Source organism: Neopsephotus bourkii, unplaced genomic scaffold (assembly GCF_033783945.1).
Source record: "Neopsephotus bourkii isolate Nb327-2 ecotype Australia unplaced genomic scaffold, CSIRO-AGI_Nbou_v1 NB_1328, whole genome shotgun sequence".
NCBI classification, from domain to species: domain Eukaryota; kingdom Metazoa; phylum Chordata; class Aves; order Psittaciformes; family Psittacidae; genus Neopsephotus; species Neopsephotus bourkii.
Window position 1 is genome coordinate 2,068,818 of NW_026901808.1, and position 18,565 is coordinate 2,087,382.

General features: G+C 39.7%; 1 protein-coding gene across 4 annotated transcripts in view; it reads left to right on the forward strand.

The window, feature by feature from the left end:
* ATXN7L1 (ataxin 7 like 1) overlaps positions 1-18,565 on the forward strand; it is a 114,350-nt gene that overhangs the window by 53,972 nt on the left and 41,813 nt on the right. The window contains exon 1 of one of the 4 annotated variants that reach the window (XM_061366281.1): positions 15,837-16,267. The exons of the other annotated variants lie outside the window; for them this stretch is intronic. The gene's annotated coding sequence lies outside the window, so the exon portion shown is untranslated. Of the gene's footprint in view, positions 1-15,836; positions 16,268-18,565 lie in introns of those variants that run through there. 4 annotated transcript variants of the gene reach the window in all.

The following is an 18,565-nucleotide window of genomic DNA, read 5'->3' on the forward strand; positions in this document are numbered from 1 at the left end:
GCAGTTATCAGGAGTGGGTTGGTTGTCAAAGCCTGAGTGTTCCCTTAGATTTGTCTGTCTCATTGCTGCACAGCTCATGTCCAGTTGGTCTGGCAGCTGTGCTATATGTGGACTGAGTTAAATTTTCCCTAACACGTGGCATGATAAAACCCCAGGTGCCCTGTAACATTTGCCCTATTGAGGTCAGGGTTTTTCTTCTTGAAAGAGGTAAAAGGGGAAAAACCCAAACTAAAAAACTTAACTCTCTACATACATACAGGCATACATACATATATATATATGTGTGTGTGTATGTGTATGTATATAAAGTTACATATACAGTGCTTTCTCCCAAGAGCAGAAGAAGGATGTGCACAAGGATGTTACATACAGCCCCAGGCCACAGTCTGCATTTCCTAGCTTGGATTCCAGGTACTTGTGAAAACTTCATCTAGTGTCTGTTTGTCAGTCTTGGGAAGAACTGGAATGTTTTGGGATTTCTTCTCTTCCATGATCTAGATCCCTAATGCTCCATAAGCCTGAGAATAGACTCATAAGACTGAGAACAGATCACATCAAAATTAGCCTGTCTGTATTCAAAAAGGGGCAAGAATGAGAACAGCAGTACTTCAGTGAGGAACATAGCACAGTTTGCTGGGGCTTTTTTTTGGAGGCAAACAAGGAAGAGAGGCAGGTCAGGATTTTCTCATATCCAGTCCATGTTATGGTTACAACTTTCACCCTGGTTTATTTTATAAATTAATGACACAAAACTACAAATACCGGACTGCCACATCTCACAGCCATTACTAGTTTTGTACTAGATCAGTGTTGTACCTATTCAATCATCCCCCAGTTTTGGAGTTCTTGGAAACAAGCATTTTAAAAGATTTTATCTTGGTGTGGGTCAAGTGAATCTCCTGCCTGTGCACACTCTGAGGTTGTTCCTCTTCGACACTGTATGCCAGCTTTATCCATGTGCTTCCCTGCCTTCCCATCACATTTCTCTCTTCACACTTGCAGCCAATGGTTCTAGAGAAGGATAAGGGAACAAAGCTGAAATACTGCTTCTGTCCTAATTGGAGGGTGCCCAGTCATCTTGAACCTGTGAGTGGCCTGTTCGCTTTTCACGTGATGAAAAGTCAAAATGGAAATGCAGGCAGGAAAAGCTGCAGTTCCTTTCTCCCTTGTGTTTCTGAGATCTGTGTTGGTGAAACCTGGCAAAGTTGGCTTTAGTTTCTTCTGCTTTGCTTTCATCCACAGGGAGGGATTCAAGTTACTCGCTAGTGCTGTGCTAGAAGAGTTTTATTTCCAGTTGCTAATGGCATGATGCAGTTACATGAATGAATTGCAAAGTTGTTGCCAACATTTGTACCAGAAGCAACTGTTTAAGCAGACCACTTGGGTTTGGTTTTGTTTTTGAACTCACAGGCCAGGGTGTGACAATTCTAGCTAGATAGTATCACTGAGATGAAACAAAGTTCAAATAACTGATACAAGTATCATGGTTTCGAAAGAGAGCTATAGAAACGCACATATACTGCTGGTGCTTAAAAATCCAGCTAGCCTAATGCAAGGCTTTGTTTTAACCATTAGTTACTTGTTGATTTTTACTCCATATTTCCATTTCATAAAACTGAAAGATTATCAGGTTTTAAACTATCTTAGTTTAATGTAAGTTTAGTAGAATTGCCTTGTGGCTTGGTTTTGGGCTTTTTTTTAACATTTAACATAGGGTTGGATTGATTTTATTCTTTTTTGGTAGTTTATTCTTTCAAAACAAGAAAGACAACACTAATTATTTCCTTTGATGCTTAAGGAAAGTTAGAATGTCTACTGAAAGTTCTGGTTAATGGCAAGAGAACATACATATGCCAGCTGACTCTCTCCAGTCAGAGTTGCATAATATCAACTGTTAAGCAAGTAAAACAGGTGATGCTTTTATGTGTTTATGATCTAACAGAACTGTCATCTCTGCTGCTGCAGCATATCACACCTTTACTTTCCACAATTCGCTCTGTAGCTTTGGCAAATACAAACAGTATTCCACTCAAACCTACCCAAACAGGATTTTGAGGGGTCCACTGCTGCTTTCATTTTTTTGCAATTTCTTGTATGAGAAAATCTTCTTGGAAAAGTATTGCAGCTGCCTTTGTTTCAGTTAACATAATCATCTGAAACTTGTGTGTGTGAGTTCTTAATGGTCTTTTTGTGTTCTTCCTGTAAATTTTAGAACAGTCATTTTGTGTTCCTACGTGGCAGTACAGCATCGTCTTTAAAAACCTGATTTATAAAGTATAAATTATAAGCTATTTCCTCACAAGTACACAACCATACAGGGCAGTCCAGACAACAAAGATCTGAAGGCCCTCATTCAAATACGTCTTCTATCACCTCTAAAACTGGATGTAATATCAATGTTGTGTCTTTTTTGATACACACGTGTCTGTGAAGCTGATAGAATTAGTGTTTGTTTTACTGCCAGTGGAAAACATATTAAGTAAGCATGGGCAGTTGTGACACAGGAAGGGGTCAGACCCTTGGTTCATTCAAAGAGGAAGCTGCTCACTCTTCAGTGTTTGTGTTGCAAATTGTGGTGGGCTTTTAAAGGCTCTGTTTCACCCTGCCTGGCTCTGGGTTTTTTTGATTTCCCCACTTTAAGCTAGGGGTTTTTTTCTTAGTGCACTTCACACAAGATGCTTACACTGGATGAGACAGTATCAGTACTGACCTAAGCTCATTTTACTGGTTAAGTTTTGTCATTCTCTTATTTCTGATATGCTTTGCTTTAAAGCTCAGCTTCAGGTGAACCATGCAGATCAGTCCCAGTTGTTTCTTAAAATGGTCCATTGAATGGTTAGTTTGGGGGAGGTTGGTTTGTTTCTAATAATTCAACCCTCCAAGCTGAAGGAAAGCCATGGATACAGCGTGTGTTGTGTTATGCAGGTATAGCTGAATTCTTTGGGATCCCCTTGGTTAGCATGATGTCTACTGTTCATCTTTGGGAGAAATGGTTTGGGGGCTCTGTGTCTGCAAAGTTTCTGTCAAGAACATCTATGTAAGTTTTGTAAGATTTGATAAAGTTGAGTGGCCACAGTATCAAGCTGGTGCCATTCCTTGAACAGGGATATCAGAGGATAAGGTGTGGTCAATGTAATGTTACCTGATGCTACTTTTTACACTTTTAGAGACTGGGATTAGATGTATTAAGTTGAATCATGATTGTATTAAGCTGAGTTAAGTGATTCAGATCACCTAAAGATACTTCTAGAAATTCTGAAACCTTGTCTGGTCATGTTGTTTAAAAAATAAAGTACAGCTGTTTGCAAAAACTAAACTCTCCCTTTTTTTTAGACTAAAACCAAGAAGTCTAATTAGATCATCTACAGATATGCATGACATGTTGCTGGGTAAAGCTGTAGTGATTAATAACTTGTTTAAATTGAAAAATGACAGCTATGTGGTGTATTGTATGGGAAGCTGTGCTGTGGCTTAAAATACCTTTTGTCTGCTGGTTTCTCTGTAAATGGGAAGAATGACGAAACTTTGAGAATCAGTATTATTACAAAAAGTAAGATGTTATCATGTGGGCTTTGCATGTATTATGTGATACGGACGTGGAGACATAGGCTTACCTTCAGGTGAAGACAATATAGAGATTTATAGGTGAGGTAGTTGTTCACTATTAGGTTTACAAAAGTGAAAGCAAAGGGAATTTTCCTTTAATTACACTGACATTTAGCAGCTTATTTTAATTGTATAAGAAATACTACAAAAAGAAAGGCTGAGCAAGTTACTTACTTTATTGCCTTACATTTTCACCACAGTGTAAGAGCATCTGCTTCACCTTCCCCAGGAGAGTTCCCTCATGTTCACTGCTTCGTCCATGCTGTGGGACTCCACTGGCCAACCAGTACCTCTCCCCATTAATCAGCACTGCCTTTCCTAGTGCTGAGTGCAGGAAGAACATTCCTTAAAGCAGTTGCTTGTAGTTCATTGCTTAAAGATTATTTCATAATACATCATTGCACTAGCACCTGCTCGTAAGCATGGACCAAATCTTGGTCAGTAGGCACAAGCAGGTTTATGTGGAATAGAAAGTTACATTGCAAATAAGTCACTACTTCCTTCCTTTAATCTAGTTTCAAAATTATTTGACTTTTGCCATCCAAACACAGCGTATGAATGGTGATTTTCCCAGTTTTTCCAGAACTTAATGTAGTTCCAGACATGTCTGCAGCTGGCTGCTAATAAAAATAACTTGCATTCCTAAAAACATTAGGTTGTACCGATGGCAAAAATTACTAAACTATTTTAAAATGTAACCCACACTCTTGCATTAAAATATGTTTCATCTTAGTAGATAATAATCTAGAGTAAAATGTTAATCCTAGTCATGTTTGGTTGTGTTTTTATTAATTAGCCATTTACAGAAAAGTTCTCATATTGTAGCAGTTTGCTTTTTTAACCTTGATTGCAATCCATCACTCTCCTTCATATTGGTTTTTCTCTTAATGGATAACCTATGTTGCATTTATTCCGTGCTGATTTACTGGTTTAATATAGCAAAACCAGTTTGTTTTAATGTGGTGAGATTTTAGGGTTTAAATTCTCTATTCAACTAGAAAAACGGGTTTTAATTAAGAGAGAAAATAAACTGCTGTATTTCTAATTCATCTTTTACTTAAAAATTTCGGGACAAAGTACAAAATATTTCTATTTTAAAGTTTAGGTTCTAGAGAATTTTCAGTGGCTGGATTAATAGGTTTTGTGATGAAATGTGTTAGTATTATAAGTAAGGTATTGGCAGCATTGAGTCCCAGGTCTGGCAATGTACACTAAATATGGAAGCATTATAACAAATTCCCTGTGCTTCTGTATTAGTCTCCAATTGCCTATTCTTAGGTATGTAGAAGTCACTGATGAAGTCTGTCTGTAGTGTCCAGTAGGCACAGCAGCTCTAAGTTATTCAGTGTTTTGTACTTGAAAATGAAGCATGCTGTTTCTTGGTGATATCCAGCAACAATGGATGAAGTTTTTCTCCTTTTATATCCAGCTCCTCATAGACTCCTGATCATGTTTCTCAGAATACTGCTGTATGAAGAGAGAGGTGCTCATTCTCGCCACATTTGTCGTGTCTCCTGTACCCTGTGAGGGTTGTAGCTGCAGGCAGCTAGGTTAGCTAAGACCAGCCAGTGTGGTACAAGTATCAGGTGATTGATGCCAGACTGTCAACACTTGCCATTGTTTCCCCAAAATAACACTGTTATAAATGGTACAATGGTCAGTGATGTTTTGTGGGAATAAACCCTTGAGCCTCCATGCTAGGTGTTGATAGATTGGAGGAAGACAACACAGTTTGGAGGCTCAGCTATGAGAGCAGCCCCAGGTCGTGTGACAACTGCAGTCCTTGTAAAGTAAGCAAGAACCTGTTTCAACAGCAGCAAAATCTTCAGCAGCTTTAAAATGTTATTGTCTCTCTGGGATATTTTCTTTGTTGGTGATATTGGTGCTCTTTTTACAGCTGTTTTGGCTATCACTGTGTCAGGTTGTTGCTCATTGAGCATCTAGTGGGCATCTGCACACAGCTAAAGGGAGGCAGAGCCAGCTCCTCCCATCTTGCCCTTCCTGCCCAGGCCTAGGATCCTCTTCCTTACCTTTACTGCAACTGCTTATTTCACCCTGTAGTGACACTATTCAAGTTCCTGTTAGTTAATAGGAGAAAGCTATTCACTTTGATTTAATTGTGGTTTCACTTTTTTTCCCCTTTCTTTGGTTAGTTTTCAGATGGTTTAGCAAGCTAAGATCACCTGTCAGGGCAGCAAGTGACTGCCAGAGGTGGTGCAAGATAAAAGCAGGGAGAATGTGTGGTTCAGAGGGAACTTACAGAGGGAACAGCAGCAGCAATTAATTATTAAATCAGCACTGCCTGTCTTATCTAAACTGCAATCTTAAAAACATATCTTTTGAAAAGGACACCTGACCTTGAAGATGAAATATGTACTGTTTCAATTAATCTTAAAGTGGTATTTTTCTGGGCTATGCCTGATCAGATTTGAGTATTTTTTGGTAGGTGGTATCTACAGACTGTTGATGTATTTAAGAATTGGTGGTGGCATCCCCCAAAAAGGGATGCTTATCCCTAACAGAAGTTCACAGCCCTGAAGGGGATGTGGTACAGACTGAATTTTAATATGTGGAGTAAGCCTGTTAATATTATCAAACGACAGAGAAAGTGTAGCAGAACAACTCTAAAGCTCCACATATTCTGGCTGAATAGGATTAAAGTTGTAAATTATAGAAAATGAGAATTAAATTGGGGACAAAATGGTGAGGGCTGCTGGAATGCATATCCAGAATGTTGCCTTCTGCAGCACTGAATTCAGGACGGAAGAGATAGGTTGAATACAAGTTTCTGAAAACACTGTGTGAATTTTACTTATGGATTGCTTTTATTGAACATGATCTGAGCAAATGTATTTAATGAGATTGCACAGATGTTACATTGCAAGACAAATAATGGAAGAAAGCTATGAAGTGCGATTCAGGAATTAAAAATAATAATAATAAAATAATAAAACCTGTATTCCTCCCATGCATGCAGGTGACTTAAAAGTGTGTTTCCTGAGTGTACTTTTGTATGTTCAGATAAATCCACTCTGGACTCTTCTTTGTAAGCCAATGTTGATGTACATGTCAACAAGCAATTAAATACTGGTTTGATGGTTTCAATCAACTTCTGTGTAACTCACATTCTCGCAGTACTGTCAAAACGTGCATACCCAGAGGATGTGGAAATCGTGTGAATTTAATTTGTCTAAATCACTGATTCTAATGACAGACTAAGAGGCTAATTGAAATAAACCCTTTATTATTAGTTGAATTAAGTCAGTAAGAGATAGTAACTAGAACAAGGGATTGTGGAATTGCACAGCTAAGAAAGGTAATATTGTGCTTGTGAAGATATATGTGGCATTGCACGCATCAAACAACAAATTTTCTCATGTTTGCTCTAAGTCGTTAAAGGACACATTTGATGCCTTTTCCATATAATACCTTAAGGAAGCTATATGAGTATGAGGACAAAAGTAATAAACTTAGGAAACCGCTACAATAAACAGCATTGAAACAGAAACACTGTTTTGGATATTTTACTTTGTATTCATTAGCTCCTTATGTATCATCTAACATGTAAATATTCTTTAAAGATATTCAAAAGCTTCAGAGCCTTGAAGCAGTGGAAAAAGTTGTGTGAGAGAAGTACTGAAGCTCTCCATGAGCTTGCTTGAACAATTGCAGGTTTAAATGTTGGAGGAGGAATGGTTATTCCTTGTTGGTTAGTTTAATCCATTATCCTAGAAGCAGGTAAGCAGGATACTGCACCTGTAGCAGTACTGCTGAACTCCATGGCACTGGTGAGGTGCCCAAGCATTTGACATCATCATTTATAAGCAATTGAGAGAAACGACTGGGGTTGATGTGATTGTACAATATTAATTCTAGCTACATTTTGAAAAGACAATGTGGTCATTGCTTGCTACTTCAACTGACCTAGAGAGTTCAGAAGTTTTACACAAGAAAACTGTTCAACTCAAAATGGAAACAAAATTTCATTGTTTATTGCTTCAATATTTTAATAAGAGAAACTCTCCTCTAAGGAACCCCTAAGGATCATGACCAAGAAAAATCCTGTGCTAGACATTAAATAAGCACTGTCTCAAAAGGTGTCTTTTTTTTTTTTTTTCCCCCTAAGAAAGCAGATGGCAGGTTGTCTTTTCTTATGCTGTTGCAGTATTTGAAACTGGTTTTAAAATGTTACTTGTATGCATGCTGACATCTAAATGGCCAACACTACCTTGGCCTCATGAAGAATGAGAGAGAACTGTGTTTATCATACATCTCCATATGGAAAGGATGGGCAAACCTCATGCAAGGACTGACTGCAATTAAGTGAAAGGGATTGGAGTAGTTGTCCCCATGCTTGAAACAAGGACAAATCTCAGATGCATGCATTGGGCAAGCAGGAGTATCTTGGGGTAGGGATGTATTCCAGGCCTTCTAGGCTTTCCCAGAAATAAGTCTGATTTACAGATTTAGAAGAGAACTGTGCAGCACTAAAGCACTCCTCAGTTAAACCTGTGTTCATTACTTTCCATTTCCAAGATGTTGAGCAAGAAGCCAGAATGCCATGGCCTTTTTCTGGAGGAGCTGCTGTGAGAGTCTGAGAGCACTGAGGCATCAGTCTGATCTGTAGGGCATCGTAAGCATAACTGAGTGCCTGTCAAGCACCACTTGTTAGTAGAACAACAATTGTTTGATTTGTTTATAAAGTTCTATGATGCTTTAAGAGTAGTGGAAGTTTTTTATAGGCCACAAACCCAGCTTCTTAGAGTGTGTTTCTGAAGCAGATCAGATCAGATGCTTGCTCTGTTGGAGTTGAGTTAGGATATTTGGAGTTCATAGAAATCTGGGTCATCACTCCTCTTTTCTGCTAAATATGGTTTAGATAAGATACCTGTTGATAGTTTTTACCAGCCATCTGTAGAAACAGTCACCTAGAGTTTGAGAGATATTTCTGAAATCATCTCTGTCGGCAAAATCAGTAGTGTTGGCTTTCCCAAGTGCTCTGACTTGCACTTCTTTAACACCCCTTTTCTGTCTTTTGGTGCTGAAATATCCATGGCACTGAAACACAAGAAATCCAATTTGGAGCTCAGAGTGAGATTAATATACAATTACAGAAAAATTTGAAACACTTCATATACAGCTGTCACTCAAATATATATGCTGAAGTTTGGTTTCTCTGACAGGTTAAGTTTTTTGCCTGAAGACTGTTCTGTTGTTGCTGGTGCTGAACTGCTGAAGCTGTAGCCTTGTTTCTAGGTGGGAAAAAAAAAAAACCAACCCTGTATGTTGACCTACCTAGCAGTATGAGGAAACAAAATTAATTTTGGCACTATTTTAGGCTCGCTTAGCTGTAGCAAGAAGCATGGATACTCCCAGCAGATTCTGCAATTTGAAGTTTCAGTCCCAGAACACATTCCAGACTAGGCGGTCTCCGTGTACTGGGTACTCAGAAATGTTCCCAGGCTCAAGTAGCTTGAATGTGCAAGCTGTCTGGTAGTGCCAGTGTCCATCAGGAAAGCACTTAATATTTAAATCTGGGGCCTCCTATTGAAAATTCTATGGGAATATTCTTCTGACACACAGCACAAAAAAGTTACTATAAAGTGCAGCTGGCCATATCACTTTTGGGGTTTTTTTCAATAGGGACAAGCCCAGCTCCATCAGTCCAAAACTAACTACAGAGATGAGATGTTTTGTTTTCAGATAGTACTAAGAACATTCATGATATTCTAACTTTGTGCTGACATCAGGCAAGTTAATGTCTATATCCAGACACTGGTAAATAGGAGACTCCTTAATGTTTTTTGTGTAGTACTGCTATTACCAGATGCACATTTGTAGGCTGAAAAGAAGCAGGTTACAGAGGAATCACTCATAATTGGTCTTTAATTCTTTAGTCCCTTAATTAAAGGAGATGAGCAGAGAGTGATACTTTAAAAAACAAATGAATTCCTTCCCCCTCCCATGTATTCCCGATGATGATTTGTAGTTGGAACTGTTGGCTTGTTTTGTTCTCAGCCTTTTACATGTTGTGGGTTCTGTAGCTGAAACTTCTGTATTAAGATTCTAGAGTTAGAAAATAATTATTTACTGTGCAATATATCCTCTGAGTGCAGAACTTGTCTGTCATCAGCACAAACTGGCCCTGTTAGTGCCATGTTGTACAAGGAAGACTATTTAAAAGAAGTTATTTTATGAGGTAAATGTTTCTCGTCTTAATCTCAACTGTAGGAGCCCTTTTATATTTAAACAAGTGTCTTGATCTTGTTGATAAATTCTCCTTTTTAGACTGAAAATGAAAGCATTGGTTATCACTTCCTGAAACATTTGGTTCAGGCAATCTATAGATGGATCACTTAAGATGCCTAATACTAAGATATAGAAAGCTGTCAACATCCTGACTGTGTCTTAAACAAAAGCTAACGTTAGCCTTGCTTTTCAGAAGATGGGTTTTATTTTCAGATATCAAAAGCATAATTTTGAATTTAATTCTGCTAGACTTTTGCAGGGTTACCATGCATTCTTTCCTTTTACCCCCTTATTCTGGTGCATGTCTGTGTGGTAGTTAACCCTTCCTTAGCCAAACCTGTGTTATAACTTAAACATTTAGAACCACGCAATGACTTACTGGCCATTCAAAACCTGTGATATGGCTTTTATCACACGCTCACGTGAGGTAGCAATCACCACTCACTTTGCAGCATCCTTGCAGTCCTGTGGATTCCCAGATTATGTGTTACAGCATGCTTTGACAGCTGCTTCACAGGCACAAACCTGAGATGTACGAATAGGTATTAGCAGTGGGTAACATCCTAACCATAAAATGATGGGGCTATGCCACACAAACTATAGTTTCTTTCAGCCTTCTGTTCCTCAGCTTCGCTGAAGCTTTTTATAAGCCTATATTTTTGCTGAATTATTTTTTCCAGTAATTTTAAAACTTCATTCTAATTATTTATTTACATTTTGATACAACCTACCTATTATTTCTATACCAGTTACTTGTTTCTCTTCTACATATTTCTGCTTCCATATTTTATTTTGTTTCATTATTCCTTGTTTTCAGCAATTGTCTCTTCTGTGAGGCATGTATACCTGCAGGGACTGCCTTCCTACACACAAATCCCAGAAGCATTCAGGATTATTTTGCTTGGGTAGGTGCATGTCCCAGACATACAGTCTATTTTTACTTCTAGCTCCATGTTCAAATTAAACTAGAGAAACCCTACAAACCAACAGAGTTAGGCACCTTCAAAGATCTGTTGGCTAAGTTTCTGGGCTCCATTTGGGGTCAGGGTGTCTTGAATCCAGTTCTTCCGTCCTGTTGAAGCTGGTCTGGAAGGAACGCAGAGTGCTGGCTGAAGAGCTTCTTTACCATAACTAATCTCCAAGATTGCTGGTTCTCTGTTTCTGCACTCCCAGCCACCTTCTGTCTTCTTCCAAGGCCTCAGGCACAGGATTCTGTGATTAAGAAACAGGCTTGAATAAATTGGGGCCATTCCCAGTCCTGCCCCACGGGGATCCCTGCAGAGCCAGCGAGGGTGCACAGCTGGGGAACGCAGCACTCCAGAGAACATCTTCCATCTTCATTTCCTGGGGAACATCCCTCCATGCATGTGTGCAACTATGTAGCATTTAATCCTGAAACATTTGTAAGTATCTTACAATGTGAGCTTGCATTTGTCTGTGTTTCATATTGGACACAGCTGTGAGAATAAATTTGCATTTAAACTAGGGTCCCATGCTGGTCTGCTGCAACTTGGTGGTTTGGCTGGTTTTAGTGGACAAGCCACAGCTAGCCTGCAAGAGGAGTTGCATGTATGTGGGGAGAGCTATGGGGCTGCTACCTTAAATATCGTTGAAACAAATTGCATGTAATGGCATTAGGTAAGCATTAAAAATACTCCCATTCCAAATATTGAGAGTGATGCCGAAGGAAGTATTTCTGGTTAACGAGGAAGGTGCTGTTTCTAGCAGCAGTCAGCTAGCTGAGGGTTTGGCTGAGGGATGCTTTAACACACAGCGCTGTGCCACAGCAAAAGCTCCACTTGTTGATGTACCTTTTTATTTTGGGTAGTGACACCATAGCTCTGATATCTGTACTTGAGTACGGAGTACTTGTAAGACGAAAAATAGGTGATAAAGAGCTTAACGTGTTTCTCCAGCAGCTGACTGTAATAGGATCTTAATTCTAGGTCCACTTGGACAGTGATGTATAAAAATCAGACAATTAGTCCCCAGAAGCTTAATTTTTGATTACTGGTTACTGTGTATTCTGTGTAGCTCAGTAAGTGCTAGAGTCTGAAAGAGAAGGACAGGGCATGTAAAATTACTGGAGGTGGGTGAAGCTGTGGTACTGCTGGCTCCTTGTCTGCTCGAAGGACTTGCTTTCTGTAGGCCTTCCTAAACTACATTAGAAATCTGACAACTTCTCAGGAGAAGAATCAAGTGATTAATGAAACGGGGTTTTCGCAATCGAAATTTCTGCATTTACACTGCCAGCTGTGAGCTTTTTGCTGTTTGGGCTTTTCCTGCTCATTGCATTGAATAGGGAGGATAGAAAAAAGACAGATGAGTGCCCCTGGGAGCATGCGTCAGTAAATGTTTCTGCTGTTTACAGAGTGCTGCTCGCTACTGCCGGTGTGCCTGGACAGCAGCTCCCATACCAGTCTTCCTCTCCCAGCAGCCTCGGTGCCACTGACCCTGCTAGCCAGCCAGCAGCCTCTGCCAGGCGTGGGCTCTGGAGTGCCCATGGGTGAACTTGTCAACACACAGGGACAGCTGCTGCTGATTGGGTTTTGCACTGGGGTCTGAATGTGAGTCTGGGTCACTGAAGACCCCAGGTTGGTTTGATGCCTCTGAGGACAAGCAGCGTGATAAGCCTGGTGTAGGAGCCACACGACGTTATAGCACACAGCTGTTGCTGGAGAGAACCATCCGTGGTTTTAGATACCTGTGTAATGTCAGCTCTGTGTGTTAAAGCATCCCTCAGCTAGCTGACTGCTGATGGAAAAATGACACTTATCCAAGGGGTGTCAGCAACTTACAGTTTACAAACTCACTGAGACATTAAAGGGTACAAGGGTACCTTTGCAACTGCTGCCCCACGCCAGGAGGTTCCTCCTGGGCTGAGCCTTCTGCGGGGAGGCTGAGTGCAGCTCTGGACTGTGTGGCTGAACGTGGCAATGCCTCCTATGGACTGGAGATCTTTTAAAACTGGCCTAATGGTTTATAAGTGTAAGTGAGCAAATCAGAAGCAGATTTGGGGGGGGTGGGGGGTGAATAGTAGTTCATTACTTTAGCATGGAAGGACAAAATAGATTTAATTAAGTGTATTTTGGACTTGGAACAGGAAGTGCCAATACTGAAACTTCAAGCACAACCAGAACTTTGACCCTTCCTTATCTGCAGTATGAATATGCTTTTTCCCAACTATATCGGCATGCTGTTGTGCAAATACGATTGCTCATGTTGCTTACAGTCTTGGAGTCTAATACAGTCTGTGATTTTTATTTTTATCTGCACAAATTGCTGCAGAGATTTTTAACTTGTGAGCAGACACTAAGCTCCACTTGCAGCTGCTTCAGAAAGGTCAAAGAAAAACGGGCAGGTAACTAGAAACTTAGCTAGACATGTAAAGATACTGTGATTTCTCCCTTATGCATAGTGTGTATTTGTATGTTCTGTGTTTTACTCTGCCACATGTCTTTCACATGTGACGATGTGGCTGTGCAAACTGTGCGTGATTACATTGGTAATAGGTGATGTCTTAGAAATATGTAATTCATAGAGGTGTTTCTTTTTAAATTCAATTAATAACATGACATTGGTACCAAAGCAATTTAAATAGAACATGCCACTGTAATGGGAAACTGCTGACTCTTGAATTAGCAGCTGCCAACTTTTTTAAGGACTCTTTTATACATATTCCATAGAGCTTTTTAAATAAAGAACAAGTCAGTTGCTGAGTGTTTGCTTTTGGAAGCTTTGATACGGTTCTAGATGTGCAAGTTTAAATTTAAAGGAAGTGAGTACTTTCATGATACTGAATTATGCTTTAAATGTATCTGATTTCTCTCAGTGTGCAGTTCTTGGAAAGAGAGGGATTACCTGCAAGCTTTATAGTATCAGGTTTAATGTCAGCATTACCGCTTTACCTCTGCTGTGCTTTAGTATGAATTACAGCTGAATTACTTGCTGTGTGCATGGATTACAACCTCCTTCTATTTGTACTAATGCAAGGAGAAAAAGTTTAAGTCCTGTATGTCCGTTACTTTATTTTTTTAATGGTTATAATTATGATGTCTATGTGACACTACAGAACTGCATTAGAGTTTTCAGGGGTGGAAGAAAAGCTACTTGTTTACACGAAACCAGTATTATCTGGTAGAGGCTGTATCTGTCTAAGTCTGTGAAATACTGTGGCTGTTAAATGGGCTCATTTCTGTAAAGCTACAAATGTCCTGAGATATCTGACCAGCATTTCTTTATATTTACTTAAAGTACAAAACCAGCGTAGAATAACTTATTCTAAAGTCACTGTGTAACAGATTTTGACATGTAATTATGAAGAGGAAGACAGAAGCCATACAAAATTAGTCTGTATCACTACAGTATTGAGTAATTTTACTGTTAACCAGAAAAAGGGAAGTATAAGATTTGTGACTGATAAATTGGCATTAAAACACTAAAAAGAGAGAGGTCTCTGAAACAGGGTGAATCAAGATTGCTTGTGAAAAGCAGGTTCAGCAAGCCTCTTTGAATACACTGAATCTGTGAGGCTACTTTGGGAACAGCAATACACACTGTGCTTGCAGGACAAGAGCAGCCTCTTCCAGGAAGCAGTTGCTGAAAGACTCAAGCCCGGTCCCTGTTCGTACACCCTCATTCAGACATGGATTAATGCCAACTTGAAGCCAGAGATGAGCCAGGAATGTTTTGAAAGGGAGGCGGAGCAGAAATAGAAATTGCACCTCTGTTTGATCCACAGTATGACTGCAGCCATACACACAAGGCCCAGTGCCACCACACTGCTTTGGAGCCTTCAGGCCATAAAATTTCACTGTCCTTTTGTAAGTGCTACCTCTGAAGTATTTCACAGTCTGTTGCTAATCAAGTTCCTGGCTAGAACTGATATCTTGGGGTGGGGGGAGCCATAATAGAGCGGAAAGTTTATGTAAGTGTGGTTTGCATGTATGTGCTTGAAAGATAGGCAGCCAATCTACCTGGAAGTTACAGGCTGAAATTTGCTGTGCAGTAGCCCCCAGGAAGGGGAAATGTTGTGGGTGTCTTTCCTTAAAACTTACAGCAATTGAGAGTTTCAGCAGGGCGGTGAGCTAGTGTAGTGGTTTTGTATTTATCTTTCCTAGTTTGATAGGGCTTAGGGGAAAAGGAGGGGAGTGTTGGCCTAATCTTGTTACAGCAAATAAGAGGTGAAAACTTTTAAACCTTCTGTTGATGCGAATTGTTGAATGTTTAACAGTCTCTGCTCCCAGTTGTTTACAGTAAATAAAGTCCTTTCCCTTCCAGTGCTTGTGCTGCTGTCCTCATTAGTATGTAATCCAAGGTAAATACTGTACATGAGACCTGCAAATACTATACAGCAGAGGATATGTTTTCCATTTTTGTTTGCTGAATGTTAAACCTTCCAAAACATATTAGTTCCTACTACTGAAAATAAACTTCATGTCCTAAGGTAAAATGGCAAAGAAAGACAATAAACCTTCTATAATTTCCACTCCTGTCACCTCTTAGGCAATAGGTATTTAGGGATTTGAAATATAAGGAGAAATAATAACTAAAACTGCCAGAATGGTCTGATAAGTAATACCTAGCATGGTGAATTCTGGTTTTGAACTATTGTTTTTCTCAAATTACTTGTTTTTCAGACCTTAAGCAACCTGGAAATTCAAGCATTCAGGACTAGAAAGAAGGAAAGGAGGGGTAATAGGTTGTAGACTTAGGACCTGCAGATTTCCTCAAGCATTACAGTGATGTTCTAGCGGGGATAGGGGATCTATTCCTCTACCCCATCCTACTGTCTGTGACCCTCTGTTTCTTGCTATCATCTGAAACTACTTGAGCAATTCTCTGCTACACATTGTGCTCTTCAGTGTAAACAAACTCTTTTCCCTCAGTATTTAGATACAGTAGGCAAATCCCAGGGGTGATAGCTCAGGCATGGCTGGTTCTGGTTCACTTGTTAGCCATTGCTGGTTGAATCTGCTGTACTGTCTAGCTACCAGTTGGCAGACTCAGCAAAAAGCTTTAGAAAAAAAACTTGCTCTGTGATCCATTTGCCAAATCCAGAGTTTAGTGCCTCCTCTGTAATCAAGCTGGAGTCAGCTGATTATAGCTGAGATTTTTCATGCCAGTATCCTGCTTGTTGTCCTTTCCCTGCCTCTTTGGTCAAGTGACTCCAATTGCTGGAAAAAAATAAACTGAATATCAGACTCCTCTGATTTAGAAGTATCTCTTGTTACCTCTAAACACTAGGATTTCTTTCAACTTAGAGCAGCATCAATTTGATAAGGAGAGACAACTTCCAGAAGAGTCTAAACAGCATAAAGTATCTTCTGGAGTTTGCTGTCTCCTGACAGATGGAGAAAGATTTCAGCCCTTCAGCATGAGCACAGTCTGATTCAGAGGAAGCAATTGGCAGGTAGGAAATACAATGTTAGATTTTTTTTCTGTTTCCTTCCATATCTACTTCTTTATTTCACTGACAATTACACTTTTGGCATTGTAGCCAGGAAAACAGTTTCAAGCTGGATTGGTATTGTCTGTTGCTGTGCTTTTCTTAGAGTTAGGAAAACACTAGAGTTTTAAAATTTCCCTTATTTAGAATATCTAGTTTAAATGACTTAACTTTTAATCATAATCTCAAGTGATTTCACAGCTCAGTCCCTCTGTATGGAGGCCATCCCAGCTGTACTTGGGTTTAGCAGTGTTTGCCATGCTGGCTGGTGCCTGTCTCCTGGTTTGTCACAAGTATCCTGTGCTTGGCTGTGCTCAGCTCCCCAGCACCCAGGCAGAGGATGCAGCCCTGACACTGCATAGCAGGAGTGCATGCAGCCAGCTCAGCCTTGATGCTGCCCTTCAGTTCGTAAAACTCTTGGGACCCAGAGCACGGGTAACACTGCAACGTGATGGCTTTACCTGGAGTCTTTGCCATTTTTGCCAATGCCCTTGCTTTTGGAAATGCCATATGGAGACAAGCTTCACTTTAGATAAAAAAAGGACTTCAGTCTTATGCTGAAAAAAAGTTGTTGCATGTTTTCTGAACCCATGCTGTCCCTAGACATATAGGAACATTTGCACTGAGCTGCACCTAGGCTAATGAGTCTAGCTGGAGCTGATTTGTTTCTGCATCTCTGGTACAGATAATCTGACCATGGATAATTGAGTGTTGACTCTATAAATAACCCACTTTGAAATCCTTGTCTTAAAATTGTTTTCTCTTCTTCCTGTCAGCTTCCAAGCTTATTCCCCCTGTAATCATTTCTTGGCTGACCAAAGGCTACTCTCATCTCTTGATGAACAGATGTACTTTTCATTCGTCCCACCTAAAGTGACATGTTACACCAAGCATGGATGAAGCCAGATTCTAGCACTATAAAATACCAGCTAAGCCTGGTTGGACATAATCATCCTAATATTTTACCTATGCTCCAAGTGACTCAGGTGGTTTAAATCAAAACCAACTGATACATGTCAAACAGTTGATACTTTGGAAAGATGTTTATTTCATGTTTATACTCAGAGACCTCCTCTTGAAGGAGAGAGCTCACAGTTAAATGTCTTCAGGTAAAACTGATTCCTTTGTATGGACTTGCTTGCAAGTTGGACTTCTTCTGATCTTGGTTTGTTTGCTTACTGTCCGTGTTAAAACTCACAAGAATTGTTCTGAGTTGAGCTATGCCTTGTTTTAATGAGAAGTGATCTTTTTTCCTCCAGTGAGCTTATGTAAGTAATTATAGAACTTAATTAGAGCGCCTCATAGGAAAAATATCCTGAGTCTTCAGCTGGTGAGTGTCTACGTGCTTATGTTTTTCCTTAAAGTTTTTCTAAAGCACAGCATGTGTGTGCTTCTGAGAGAATGCATAGGAAGTTGGAACCACCTGCACTGCATGACAGCTGGTTCAAGGCATCAGAAGCGCTAGGAGGGAAAGCTGAATTGCACAGCTGTGCCACATCATGCAGCTCATGCACCTTGGTAGGTAGTTGTAATGGAAATCATCTGTCTCTTTCTCCTGTGCTATTCCTGCCCCGTTCATACATGACAGAGGCAACATGAGTGGGTGAGTAAACTTGGAATCCCTTAAAATCAGATCCACCCTCTAATTTCTGTGTGGCCTTGGAAAATACCTTTCTTCACAAACCATCTGAAATACTGGCCATGCTTCAACAAATTTTGGAAGCCTTGATTTGCTACTGATTATATAGTGCCTTGAAAAAAATTAATAAAGGCACATTTGAAAGAAATCTTCTATATAGGTAGAACAGACATTTAAAATTGTAGATTTACAGCCCACTCTCCCATTCAGTGCAATGATGGGAAAGCTTTTGCATTATGAACAGGTAAATAGTTTATCCAAACCAAGTAATTTGTAATACATGAAGTTCATTACAGTAAAGAATGGTTAAGAGGCACATTCAGAAGCAGAATGTGAAGTAGTTGTCACTTGGACTCTCAGAAGCTGATTTGCTTGTATTTCATTCGTGCATGGGTAAGTCGGAGTTTCTTTAATTTGCAATGTTAGAAGTCATAAATGATGCAAGCTAAAGTAGAAAGTGACTTTTTAGATATGAAGTTGCATATAAATATAGAATTCAATAGATTTTTAAGGGTGAGGAACACATAAAAAATGCCCTGCAAACCCACTTTTGTATCCAGGTATGTCATTTGGTGTTGTCTGTTCAGTTTTGTTCTGTACAAGGTTGAGAATTTTGTTTCTTG